Source organism: Monodon monoceros, unplaced genomic scaffold (assembly GCF_005190385.1).
Source record: "Monodon monoceros isolate NGI ecotype Baffin Bay Population unplaced genomic scaffold, NGI_Narwhal_1 Super_Scaffold_6, whole genome shotgun sequence".
In the NCBI taxonomy this organism is placed as follows: Eukaryota; Metazoa; Chordata; class Mammalia; order Artiodactyla; family Monodontidae; genus Monodon; species Monodon monoceros.
In genome coordinates this window covers 14,922,921-14,937,333 of record NW_021703783.1, presented here as the reverse complement: position 1 = coordinate 14,937,333, position 14,413 = coordinate 14,922,921, and the positions used below count along the sequence as shown (strand labels likewise).

Genomic DNA, 14,413 nt, shown 5'->3' with positions numbered 1-14,413 from the left:
ATATATATATATATATATATATATATATGGTAAAAGGCCAACAAAGTTTGTACCATTTGTAAGCAGACAAGTCTGTTTATAATTGCAATTTGTAACACTTGGCTTATATAATTTTCATCCCCCATATTATAGAAAATAAGCATTTCTATCATGGTTAACAAATGCTACTTTACTGAGTTAGCTAAATCTGCAAACAAAAATTTACTAATATTAAGATTAAATGCATAAGTAAAAATTAAATCTTGAAAACTTTATACCTAGACATTTTTATTTTCAGTCTAGTTACCAATGTTTCATGTCAATACCTGTTTTGGTTGTTAAATGACTGGTTTACTCTCCTTTTAAAAAGTTTTATTCAAGGTAAGTAATTTGTTTTTAAATCTACACATTTACTTATTAAACTCAAACTTCTATACATCAGTTAAATCTACTCATCGGTTGAACTCAAACTTCTTTTTTTCCCCAATGTTATCCAATAAGGGACCAAGGCATTTATAGGTGACATCTCATGCACACAGGTAAGAACTGTGTTGATATGCAGTACAGGAAAAAATTTTACAGTGTTGGAAAGTAACATAAAGAGACAACTATAGATACAAATTTTTCTTTAGCAGAAAAAAAACGCTTATTACATGCTTATATTTTAAAGGAACGCTGGTTATTTTATCTTAACCAAATGTTGATCTTGGAACAGTTGTAACTGCCTTTGTTTTTGGCTCAATCACTTGACTGCATTGATACATACTTTGTACAACATAGGTAACTTAAGTCTCTCTTCATTCTTTAGTATTATTTAATTTTGATTTTCAAAGCAATCTCATCTATACTTGCTACTTTTCAATAGCATGCCATGAAAATTAGACAGAAGAGTACCTGACTCAGAGGTTGGGGGGTTGGGGGGAGGTGGTAGAGGGGCTGGGGTTTGAAAGAAGGTCAGGAGCATATGAATATTTAAGAAATAATGCAGGTCAGAGAGTATCCAAATATAAAAGTCACTCAAGGTCAAACTGAAACTGCTGTGGAGTCTCGGAAATCTGGCACTACAAAGAGGCCACTGTCAAAGGGCTAGGTCTGCCAATATGGCGGCTACCACCTTTAAGTGGAGCAGATCAGTGATTGATCCGGTGGTACAGATCAATGACTAGTGTTCAGCCTCTAGGCCTGAGGAATTTACCTGAAATGTATTTATAAAGGGAGAAGAGACAGTATGATTTCTGCAGAAGGGTAGTCAAGCTTGATTTATTTAGTGGAATACTTTGAGAGGGTAAATATGTACATTATAGAGGGAAGCCACATTTGTGATTTAAAAATGACTCTTTAATTTACCTGTCAAAGATCATTAAATATTAAGTCACTGAGAAGGATCTTGCAGGAAGACACTGATTTAGGAACAGAAAAACTAAAAAAATACTAAGAGTAAAAATAACATTAAAAAAAGATTAAATTTTAAAAATTGAAGTATAGCTAATTTACAGTATTATATTATTTTCAGGTGTGCAACGGTGACTCAGTATTTTTATAGATTTTACCCCATTTAAAGTTATTATAAAATATTAGCTATATTCCTTACGCTGTATAATATATCCATGTAGGTTATTTATTTTATACATAGTAGTTTGTACCTTAATCCCCTACTTCTATCTTGCCCCTCCCCACTCCTGTCTTCCCACTGGTAACCACCAGCTTGTTCTCTATATCTGTGAGACTGTTTCTGTTTTGTTATATTCATTCGTTTGTTTTATTTTTTAGATTCCACATATAAGTGATAACATGGAGTATCTGTCTTTCTCTGTCTAACAAAAAATAACATTTAAAGTGTACAGAGTGTCTCAGAGATTACTTCTGGAACTGTTTTTCATTATGAAAAATTTCAAATGTATATATCAAATCCTAGAATATTAAAATTAGAAGGCATCTTTGGAAAGTGACAATTTAGTACAGCAAAGAAATGAAAAATGTTAGCAGTAATTATTTTAAATTGTGGGACCAGATCATTATTTTTTTTTCTATATACTTCTCTACATTTCCCAAATTTTCTCCACCAAATAGATACTGCTTTTCTCATTAAAAAAAAAAATGTTATTAGTCAAGGATAAAAAATATATAAATACCAAATAAACTAGGTTAATGGAACAACTATATCCTCTGGCAAACACCCCTTGGTGACACAAAGAGGCTAAGGAAAAATTTTAGCACATGTGTTTGCATCATGTTCAAAGCTGTTGGGAGTCCTTTAGTGCAGCGAGGCCCTGATCGAGAACTGTTCTCACAACCTTTATTCTGCCGTGTGAGTCTGTATCCACATCAGAAATTGACTGAAGAAATGTTAACTAACTAAAAAAAGTAAGCTGCCCCAATGCATTTGTAAATACCTATGACTATCTTATTAATATCTTTTTTCCTTTTTATTACTGGCTACTTCAGAAATCAAAGTTCAAGCTTATTTCAACCAGTGGTTCTTAACCCAGAATCACTTGAGGAACTTGAAAAGAACAGAGACCCTGATTCCCAGATAACTATAATGTGCAACTTGAAAATCTCTAATGTAGACAATACCATTAAAACATGAAGGTGACAGGCTGGTTTAAAGATTCCTTTTGGCAGAAGTAACTACAATGTTCTTTCTCAAGGTGCTGAAGTAAGTCACATGTAATCTGGTAACAGTGAATGTTCTTCAGCTTACATACTCCTTGGGAATCTCATTTTACTCAAGTCAGAGAGATGGGATAAGTCTATCTGCAGACGGAAGCAGCAGAACTATTTCAGAATTCCCCTGGGCACCACACTCACCTGACCAAGGGCTGTTAGGATGATTGGGCTTGTAAGAAAAATCTGCACAGGGGAGTGGTCCTGTATGTGGTGGCACTCTCCTTGCACGTGGCATGCAACAGCTGAGGCCAGCTAAACACAGTACTCAGGATCCCACACAATGGGAGTTCGGTCCGCATTAAACAATTTCAATGATCTGCCTGAAATCTGACTCTTTCCAGATTTACTGAATTGGAAATACTAGATCTGCTTTCTCTCCAAATAGATCCTAGAAATAGGCTAGTGATTTCTTTCACTAAATCACCTCTGAAATATCTCTATCTATCTATCTTATTGAAGTATAGTTGATTTGCAATGTTGTGTTAGTTTCTGCTGTTTAGCAAAGTGATTCAGTTATACATATACATTCTTTTTATATTCTTTTCCATTATGGTTTATCACAGGATATTGAATATAGTTCCCTGTGCTATACAGTGGAACCTTGTTGTTTATCCATCCTATATGTAACAGTTTGCATCTGCTAACCCTAAACTCCCATTCCATCCCTCTCCCACCCTCCTCCCCCTTGGCAATCACAAGTCTGTTCTCTATGTCTGTAAGTCTGTTTCGTAGACAGGTTCATTTGCTTCATGAAATATCTGTATTTTAAAACTTAGAAACTGATCATCTCTGAAATTTACACTGAAACAGCACCTGCTATCTGGCTTTTGCTACGTAAACTTTATACAACAGCTTTTGAATTAAAGCAGTAAAATATGACTCCCCCTCCCCCCCACCAAATACGTGATGCTCCATGAGCACCTTAGAATTTCATGCTCAAGTTCTTAAGAAAAAGGACTATCCAGCAATTCTCTTCTGGTTTGACTACTACAAGAATCCTAGGCAGCATTAAGGCACTGCTGCTAATAGCTAATGTATTTTTGTTTTAAGGAATTAGAGCAAGAGAAAGACTAATTAGTACTTGGGGGATGTTTAATAATTTACTTGAAAATGAGTTAAATGCTTCGCTTCCTGCTTTAATTCCTTCTTTGAACTAAACGGTAATACAGGTTTAGTTTCCAATTAATTGCTAAATTATAAAGCTATTATAAAAGGTCCACTATTTTATAAAAATGAGAATGTATGAATTGGGGATGACACTATTTTCATAATTAACTTCAGCAATAAATAAAACTTAAGTGGAAATATCTTGGAAATACACTTAGGCAATGCCAATATATTTCTGTTTACAACAAAGACATATTTTTACTTGAAATTTGTAAGTCCAAATGTTTACAAAAACCACCTAGAAAATGAGATACTTAACTCTAGCCTCTTTCTGAGGTTTGAGGTATGTTGGGCTAGTATGAATACAGAGCATCCTTTGATGTTACTGTTAGAAATAGCTTGATTTAAAAACCCATCACCAAAAAAACTTACTCAACACAATTCTACGCAACCGTGTCACAGCTGGCAGGATCTTGAGTGGAACTTCCCAACTGACACCTGCGGGCTGGGAAAGGGTTCCAGGTGTCTGGAGTTGGGGACCACCTCAGTCCTCAGAGTGCTTAACACGCTCCCAACAGCACGGCCTCAAGTTTCTGTCAAGGTGTGCACACCTACTGTCACTTTTCTATGTGGGCCATGTAGGAAAAAGGTTAGAAAGCACTAAGATAGTGTTTTATGTTTCAAAAAAACCCCCAGACATCTCCTCTTCCTTTGGCGTTCCTTGTCATTATTTATCTCAGTAGTTCTCAAACCTGACTGAGGAGAAAAAATAAATCACCTGTGGAGTTTTCAAAACAGAGTGGGCTCTGGCAACTCTCACTGGGGGCTGGGGGGCAGACAGCCTTGAGAACTGTACTTTGTTTTTGTCTTTCTAAAGGTCCGCCGGTAGGTATGACAGGAAATCAGGCTTGAGAACAATGGTCCTACCCTGGCACTAATTTAAGTCATTGAGGACCAATTCAACCATCACCAATAAGGAATTCTTCAACGTCTTGATGAGTTGGTACTAGATGTTGGTCAGGATACCTGTGCAACTATCAAAAGATGAAAAATTTCAAACTAATGATCTAAACACAAGTATATTGCATGTAGACTAAAATAGTCTTGTCTTTGTATGAAATACAGCATTAAGAGATTTAACCCCCTTAAAAAAATCAACCGAATCTCCTTATTAATAATATTAGTGGGCTCAGCAGAATCACGGGGTGGGGGCGGGCGGGGTATTATTACGAATCCAATTTCCAGTTGCCAGCTGTTCTATTATCCTAGCAACTTCTAACATCCGTTTCAAAGTCTCTATCTCTACAGAAATTGGACCAGCTAGGGATGCAGAAGGAACAGGATACTGTAAGTCATGAGATAAATGCTCCAGAATAATTTTTAGGGGGAAGGAGAAAGACTAGCAGTGAGCAAAGCCAGGACAATCATTCGTATAATTTATCCTTGGGAAGATTAATTTCCCAATCCCCCTTTAGGTATAAGAAGTGGTTAAGTAGTGGCTTAATTGCTATTTATTTATTTGGCCGCGCGGCATGCGGGATCCTAGCTCCCCGACCAGGGATCAAACCCAAGCCTCCTGCAGTGGAAGCGCAGAGTCCTAACCACTGGACCGCCAGGGAAGTCCCTTAACTGCTCTTTGAAAAGTTTACATAATGATTCATCTAGCATCGTCCAACAAAACTTTCTATGATGATGGAAATGTTCTCCATCAGCGTAGTCCAACATGCCACACCAGTGACTCCTCAGCCCGAAATGTGGCCCGTATGACAGAGAAAATGAATCTTATTTTTATAAAAGTGTAACTAACTTAAGTAACCACATATGGCTAGTGGCTATTATACTGGATTGTAAGTCTAGAAATTCTAGACCAGTAAAGTAAGTATAATTTCCCCCTAGATTTGGATCTCATTCCCATAAGGGAAAGCATCTGCCCAAGCTCTGTCGAGTAAATGAGTTTCCTCGAGTCTGAATTCTGCAGTAACAGCTTCCTCCCTCTTTTGGGGGCGGGTGCAAGAAGTCAGGATGATTTCTATCCGCCCTACAGAGCTTTTGTCCTTCACTGATAACCCATCTCTGTGCTGTCATTTTCCATTCAAATGGAAAATGGATTTTTCCTGAGCTCTTAAAGACACCTTAGAAAAAGAATTTTTAAGTTGGGAATCTGTCTTAACAATAGCCAAAAACCCTGATAGCCTAATCACTGAAGAATCCATCTCTCAAGAATGTCCTCCTGTGTCTAGATCAATAAACTTTTAAGATGTGTGGCAAAAATAAAAGGCTAGAGAATTTGACATGCCCAGGGTGAAGCTGTGAGGAATGCAGGGGCCTTTGTAAACAGGTCATTTGGATAATGACAATGTAAATGCCTTCCACTCTCATTCCAGGCACTTCTGAAAGTCCGAGAACCTGAGATTGAAGGGTATGACTACCTATAGAAACCACGCATTGTTTAACAGGAAGCAGGAAAATCTGAAGTGACTTTTTAAATAGAAGAATGTAAATAAGTCTCTTTATAGCCGATGGGGCAAAGTATGGAGGTCTATTGCTTTGGAAATTTTAAAGCAATCAGAACAAACTCTTCTATGCTATATATGGTTTCTAAATGTAAAACTTTGGGAAAGTATTACTATTGTATGTATTCAGAAAACTCAGTGGTACTTTAAATGATGTAGCTAGACCATACAACATATCCTCTTTTTCTTCAAGGGAGAAAGACAGATTAAAAACAAAGAAAGAAAAAGAAAAAACAAATTGTGACACTAACACAGAAGTCAAATGTATCCAACATTTCCTTAAAAGAAAAGAAGGGAAAAAAAAAAAAGAGCATTTCTAGACTGACTGATGCTGTAAGTACTGGCTTCAGGAATAAGGTCCATTTATTGAGAAATATGAAAACACCCCTAAACCAGCAGAACAAAAGGAGGGCAATCTCTACACACAACCTTATTTAAATTGCTGAATTTTTTAAGCCACCATTTTGAGGTATATACCTGTGGTATATTTTGAAGGAAACTTTTAAGGTCTAGGCTAATGTCTTTCCAAATAATTTACATATATAATTTACTTATCGTGAGTTTCATCCTTTTTCACCTACGAGTCTCAAGAATTTTAAAAAAAATTAAAATCCTTTTGGCTACAGGATACATTTTATAGATCTGATTTTTACTTCAGTGGCTTAAACCTGTTTTCCTCATTAATGACTTTTTTAAAAAAAAATTGTTCCTTTAACTTTAAGTAATGTATTATCTGATGCCACCATCTTTATTCCTGGCATCCACAGGCAACTGAAAATATTAAAAAAGCTCAAAATCCATTTTGTAAAAATGCTTTATTGTGGAAATAAATATTGTGTTTGAAATGGTCACATATTTCTCTTCTTTGCAAGCATTTTGTAAAACCATACCATAAAACAATACTATTTTAAAGGGACAAAACATCCCGAAAGTGAAAATCTTACATCTCTGTTAGCTAAAAAAAAAGTATTTGTTCTGGTCAATGGGTAAATCTACTAGAAAAATACATTTGAGCTTTAAATCAAAAGTAAAATATCTTCTAGATACAGGATCTGGGTTTTATTAATAGCAATTGTATTCTTACTGAGTTAAAATTGGCACTGAGTAACAGAATTCCTACCATTAATTCAAAGATTTATCAGCTTATGTTTTAACTACATAATCACATCCTTAGGTTGATCCCAGAAATGACTTTGGCATTTATGCTCAACTTTGTTTCCTTCCTGGGCTTTGAAAATCATTTACAATTCTACTTTGCAAGCTCTAACATCCTGCCTGACACTGAGCTCCATAAATCTCTGCTGAATGAACTTTCTGAAAAAATACATTCAAATAAGACAGAAGCAAACAAAAGCCACAATAATTGGCTTATTAAAATATCTGCTTTTGTAAATAAACTGTGGAACTGTAGAAATATTATGCATTTTCGGAGGGGTGGGGAAATTTTGTTTTCATTTTCCCGTCTTGTTAGATAGGAGAATAACCAGTTATATAACCAAGAGCTGGTATTCTTCAGGTAACAAAGATCAGCAACCTGAAATAGAACTATTCTATAGGTACAAGAACAACTCCTGATTTTGAAGGAAGAATACATTTAAAAAAGAAAGAAAATTCACTAATACAAGGTATTCATCCTAGCTTTGTGATTTTGGACAAGTCATTCAACGTGACTGGGGATAAAAGTAACTGGCCACACGCTGCAGAGGCAAGTATTAGAAGCAGATGGGACACGGTATATAACAGCACTTTGAAAACTGTGAAGTGATACTTATGCTATTAGGATGGACAGACGCTGGGCAGGTGCACATTGTAGAGAATGGGGGTGCTTCTGTAGTATCTGAGAAACGATGGGGCGCTGGCTGCAGAAAAGGGTTTATGGGGGAGGAAGTGTTTCACAGGCTGGTAGGGGCTGGTGGTGATGAAATGAGGGCTTGAGTGACAAACCAAAAAGAGAATTTATTTTGTAGGGAACCAGGAGTTTGAAGTTTCCTGAGTTAGCTGAAAGACAATGAGGCAGGTGCTTTGAGTACTGCCAGGATTTGTTGACTAAATGGTATAACAAGGAACTAGTACGTGGAAGGTGTTTTGGTGGCTTCTATGATCCTGACTAAACACCATGCAGATGTTATGTACCAGCTAAAGTAAAATCTGTTCGGATGGTTCTACAGAATCACACGATTTTCCTGTTTTCAGTAAAAGTGTTTTGAAAGTACTTTTAACTCCAGTTTCAAGGTATCGTTAGCATTAACATGAGTTGGTGTTGGGCACATGAAACATTAGGAGAACGTAATACAACTCCAGGAGGCTGGATGACTTAATTCTGCCATTTTTATAAATTTGTAGAGTCTCCACACTCAAAGTGGTGGAACAGCAGGCAGGGTGCCAAGGACCATCACATTGGGGGTCCTTCCAAGTAGCCTGCCAGCTGTTTTTCTTTTCATCCACCAGGCTGTGAGAGGCTGTCCGAGCCATAGCTGGAGGAGACTTTCCTCTTTTCCCACTTTATGTTCTAGGTCTAAGCAAACAGCTAAAGAAAGGTCCTAATCCTTCTCGAAGTCCATCAAGCTCTTCCCCAAGGATGATGTGTTCAATAAATGTCTGTTACATCAATGGGGTTAAAGGTGACCAATATTTTGAACCACTTCTGCTTTCAGCTTTTTGGTCAGGGAATTGAGGGATCAGATAACAACCTTAATTTTGGACATGCTGGAGATGTACTGAAGGCAGAACTTCCAAATGGAGATCTCCGTGAGCAACTATAACTACGTAACGGAAACTGCAGAGAGTGGTGTTTTAGATGCCTTTTGTGCCCCTCTCCACATCTTCGGTTTCAGGTCTTGCTGGGTGTATGGGAACCCACTGGGTGCTCATGTATGCATAACCTCAGTGTGCTAGACAGTTAGTCTCATGGGACAACCCTTGGTCAGTGGAAGACGGGAGTGAGTACTCTTCTCTAGTTCAGCTGGGTTTCTATTTGTCAACAAGTATCAGATGAGGCCCCAGTTGATAGTATATAGTCGTACTCTCTTTACTCCTGTACCTTGGAATCACTTCCCAAAATAAACTTCCTGCAAACAAGCCCACATCAAGGAAGCCCACATCACAGGCTCTGCTTTCTGGGAGAAACCCAGGGGCTAGAGATGAAAAGTAACAAAGAGAGAACTAGTAAAATAATGAGTAGATGAATGTTCAGATGAGAGAACACCAAGAAACAGGGCACTTCCCCAGTTAGGGTTGAGAGGGGTGAAAACAGTTATCAAGAAGGGCCAGATGAGTCCCTGGTAAGAAACAGGAGAACCATATAATAATGGTTAAGCATCCGATAGGCTGAGAGATCAGAGTATTGACACACATGTATTAAATCTTTCCACTTTCTAAATTCTAATCTACCCACTGTCCATTTATTTATATTCTGCCATTATGATGTCATATCCTGATTAAGAATTTTCTCAGTGTCATCTCCCTCTCCCACTTCTATGATCAAGTATACAGAGGAAGGGAGAGACAGAAAAAGAAAAAAGGAGGAATGGTGTGTGAGAGACAGAGAGAGAGAGAGAGACAGGAATGCTCTGAATAGCACAGCAAAAGAAAATACAGATATTCTACACTATGTAACTAGTTTGGGTTAGTAAGTGTTCAATAATATTCTTTCAATTTTCTAGTTTGCTTTTTTCAAATGCCTTTTCTATATCCCCTAGAAACATTAGCTCCTGTAGCTCTCAGTCATCCCTAAAAATAGAAGCTCTAGGACCCCTCCAAATATTAGAGAAAATGGGATCTTGCTTCATAGCTCAATAGAATGAGGTTGCTGAATGGACAACAATGAAAGCCATCAAGAATCTTTTCATCATCTTGTTAGCATTTCTTCCCTTATAGGGAAGCTGTCTTTCATGAACACAAAGAACAAAAGGCAAGAAAGTACTGAGATTTTTACCTTGAATGGTTTCAGTACCAATTACATACAGCCAGTTAACTGTTCCTTTTTGCATTTCCCTTGGCATAAGTATGTTTAAAAGTGGTCAGAGTTCCTGTTTCTACATTGTGGTTTCTTGAAAGGACACAGAAAGCATGCTGATGAGCAATGTCCACAGCAACCAGTAATATTAATAGAATATCAGACTTCTTCCAAAAGTCACTAGTAGTTTTAGCGCACGGCTCATAAAATATTAATCTTTATAAAAGAATTACATTATAAAACCTGAATGCTACTACAAAACTTTTGCAAATTAGAAACTTCAGCTTACTCTTCAAGATGTTTTAGAGGTTAGTATGATCAAAAATGACTCTTCTCTCAAGCGTTTGCTCATACTTTAAAAAAATGTGCTGATAAAAGAAGGGCTGAGCTACTGACTTGCTAACCTTCAACATTTTCATGCAACAAAGAACACCACAGGTATGCTTGAGCTGTATTTTTCCTTTCTTGTACTATGGCAAACTGGTTTGTTATGAGAAACTTCCAGCTTTTCCATGAAAATTTGAGGATAAGGTCCTTTAGCCATCTGGTGTTAAAGAATATACCATTTGATGCCAAATTCAGAAATGACTTAGGTATGCTCCATGCTGGGAGGCGGAGGAAGATGGCTCCAGCTGGGTAGGGGCAAATGAATTTCATAAAATTATCCATAGCAGAGTCATATTCTTTTCACAAAGAACTTTCGGCCATCCCCAACACAGGTGTGACTGACTGAGGGATTTCCCTTCCTTTCCCATTCTCATGCAGCTGTTTCTGATGCAGTTAACTACAATGACTCTTGAAGGGACAGGGGTAGAGGCAGAATGTCATAATTTTTTTTTTTTTTGCAGTACACGGGCCTCTCACTGCTGTGGCCTCTCCCGTTGCGGAGCACAGGCTCCGGACGCACAGGCTCAGCGGCCATGGCTCACGAGCCCAGCCGCTCCGCGACATGCGGACCGGGGCACGAACCCGCGTCCCCTGCATCGGCTGGCAGACTCTCAACCACTGCGCCACCAGGGGAGCCCCCTACACATTTCTTCATCTCAGTTCTTAAGCATCTCATTTTCTGTTACCATGGCCTACATGGAAAGCTGGCAGAAATTCCCTCATAACTGCTCTTCAATCACTAACAGAAAAAGAAAGAAAAAGCAAGTGAGGAAGAAAGAAACAAACGGAGGGAAGAAGATGGATGAAGGGATGGGAACATGGCCTCATCTCCCCAATCCTATAAATCCTCCCTTTATGATTGATCGAAGAAGCTCCAGCCCCTGCTCTACCTCTTCACCCACAGAGGCCTTGCCTAGTTCCCTCTCCTCAGCCCCTGCTCTAGTTTCTACGATCCCAGCTTCATTCCTTTGCTCAGTACAACCAGTCCTGGTCCAGACTACAGGAGCCGAGAACTAGATACCGGAGGAAATCCTCGTAAGGGACAAGAGTAAGAAAATGAAGTCCCTACTCGCCATGTTAGACCTGCTGAAGGGGATATATATGCCCCAGCTGAACAGCAGGAGGTTGATAACAGTCAGCTTCTATGGGGACCTGTTACGCCGGCTTCAAACAGATGATATGCACGTGGCTCCACGAAATATTAGGAACTCCTAGTCATCAAATACATGTTCAGCAGGGTCATATAGCTCTAAAACTCATGCTCAATCTGCCCTCTTCTGAGAAAAAAAGAAAATATATCAAGACAGTCTCTTTTCCCTCACTGTCAAAGAACGGCAACAGGACACTCCATTCTTCAGGAGGGGATGCCCTTACAACTGCTGATAATCTCGAATTTACTCCAACTTCCTGGTAAGTACAGGGTCACTGCAAGATTGCACTTATGGCCTTTCTCTCCTCTCCTATATTCTGGTAGTAGAGGAATGAATGAGGGAAAAGACAATGTCAAATCCATTCCAGAGGTATACTGTAGGATGAAATTTCCATGTTTCACTTAAACGGTACCCAAAAGCTTCTCTAACGTTCAGTGATGACTAAGCTAAATGAGAAGAAAATGAGTTACTGATATATTATGTATTTATTCATTTTCGAAATAGAACCTGGATGAGGTTCATAAAGTACCCAGTTAGGATTATTATACTTTCACAGGTTATACTTTGGGGCTTTATCTTAAAATTCATAAAAATGACAAACCTAGGCTCATCTTAAGAAATGTAGACATTGAACAGTCTACTAACTGGGCTATAAAAACATAAACTATAATAGCGTACTTCAGAATAAAACAAAAAGCAGAAGAAAATTATACCATATAATTAGTATAGCTTTTGTTATTTTTAAAAACACTTCAGTACATGACTTGTCCTCATGATGGTGATATGGCACCAGAAGACAAGAGTTTTCGATTGACTGTATAATATGTAAATCTTCAGAATTTCAGACCAGGCATTTTTATTTTTGTTATAATATCAGAAATGAATTTACCTCTGAAGTAACTCAGAGACTACCCTTTGGTTCTATTTTTCATGAATAGTGATAGGGATTAAGAGAATTTAAATCAATTAAATGTTGGCCTTAGGTTATTCTGATGATTTATTTGAGCAAGCAGAATAAGTGTTGGAAGAGTATCAATTAGTACCTGTTCTCTTGGTATGATATACAGTTCTGTAAAATGTGACCAGAGCCTATGACTTTCAGGTTTTAAAATCTACTTTCAAATTTATAATTATATAAAACTCGTGAATCAGTTTATAAACCCAGGCAACCAATAATGCCCATAAAAATACACCTGGTCACCTAGAATCGGCTACTGGCAGTAACAAGATTAAAAGCTGGAAATGTTTGAGCTGAGTGAAAAATTTCATTAAAATTCAACATTACCAAGAATTCTTTCTACATAACTTAATAACCTTACTACTGATGTAAAATACAGGACAGTTCAAAGGTAAATATTTCATTTATATTAAATGCAATTATTTGAAATCATAAAATTTTTTGATTTATTTAAAGAGAGATTTTTCCTTAGGAAACCTTAAGGAAACCTTAAGGATGTACACATTTAGGCATATCTGAGTTTCTGGGCAAAGCCCTCACCATGTTTTTTATGCACTGTCTAATTATTATCTAAAAATGGTCCAATTTTTGCCATCAGAAATAGTCTTATTTCAATGCAAATCATTATTTAAACAATCAAATTCTACAATTCTTCTCATTATCACAAAATTTTAAAAGTGGAATAATATAGCTATTTTGGGATCTAATATAAGAAAAAGGTGAGTTACTGGAAAAGCTCTGCTGACATGTTGACAGAACAGAGAGGATCGATACAAAGTTGAGATTTTAATTTTAATTAATTAATTAAAAGACAACACACATTTATTCTCTTATACTTCTGAAGGCTGGAAGTCGGAAATCATCTCAATGGGCCAAAACCAAAGTGTGGGCAGGGCCACGCTCCCTTCAGAGGCTCTAGGGGAGATCCCATTTCCTTGCCTTTTCCACCTTCTAGAGCGGCGCTCCTTAGCGCGTCGCCTAAAAGTTGAGATTGTAGAAGTCACCTTGCCAAGGGAGCAAAGGACGGGAACAGAAGCCTCAACTGGATCTGGGCCACTAAGGCCAAGGGAAGAAACAGCTCAATCCGGGAAAGGGAGGTGAGGAGAGGCATCATCTTAGCAAATGGTGGTCTTTTCGATATATTTACCTGTCCTTTCCCAAGAGCTGCTCAAGTTTTATGTGTCTGCAATGCCAGTTTTGATTTGTTGAGGTGAGCAGTAAATTAACAATAGATTAATAAACCACTAAGTTTATTTCCAGAGATTCTAGATAACTTCAGAGTCACATTCATATCGTCGTTTTTAACCCTAATTTTTGTAATATCCCATCGTTTGTCAGAACGATCTCTAGCTTTATAGACAGAGGTGCTTTTAAGAAAGTTATTCCTCATGTATCTTAGAAGCTTTCTGGCAGTGTGGAATTTTGAGGGAAGGCTTATCTTACTATTTTGTTGGCAAACATGTCTTTATTAGATTGTATAATGTACACTGTGGTTAAATTGAATAGCACCAGTCTCTGAAGTGAAGACTAGAGTTTGGATTCATGAAATGCTGATTTCTAAAGCATTCCAAAGGCAAAACTATGATGAAAACATTTTGTGGGAAAATAAATTACAAATTAACAAAAGCATATTTCTTTTAAAAATTAAAAGAAAAATGATTTGAACATCCTTTCAAGGGTCATCCTAATGCAA

The 14,413-nt window shown here is 37.6% G+C and overlaps 1 protein-coding gene across 5 annotated transcripts in view; it reads right to left on the bottom strand.

Annotated features, from left to right (window-relative positions):
- The window catches only part of PLEKHA5 (pleckstrin homology domain containing A5), a 243,509-nt gene that overhangs the window by 44,126 nt on the left and 184,970 nt on the right, over positions 1 to 14,413 (bottom strand). The gene's annotated exons all lie outside the window — the stretch shown is intronic.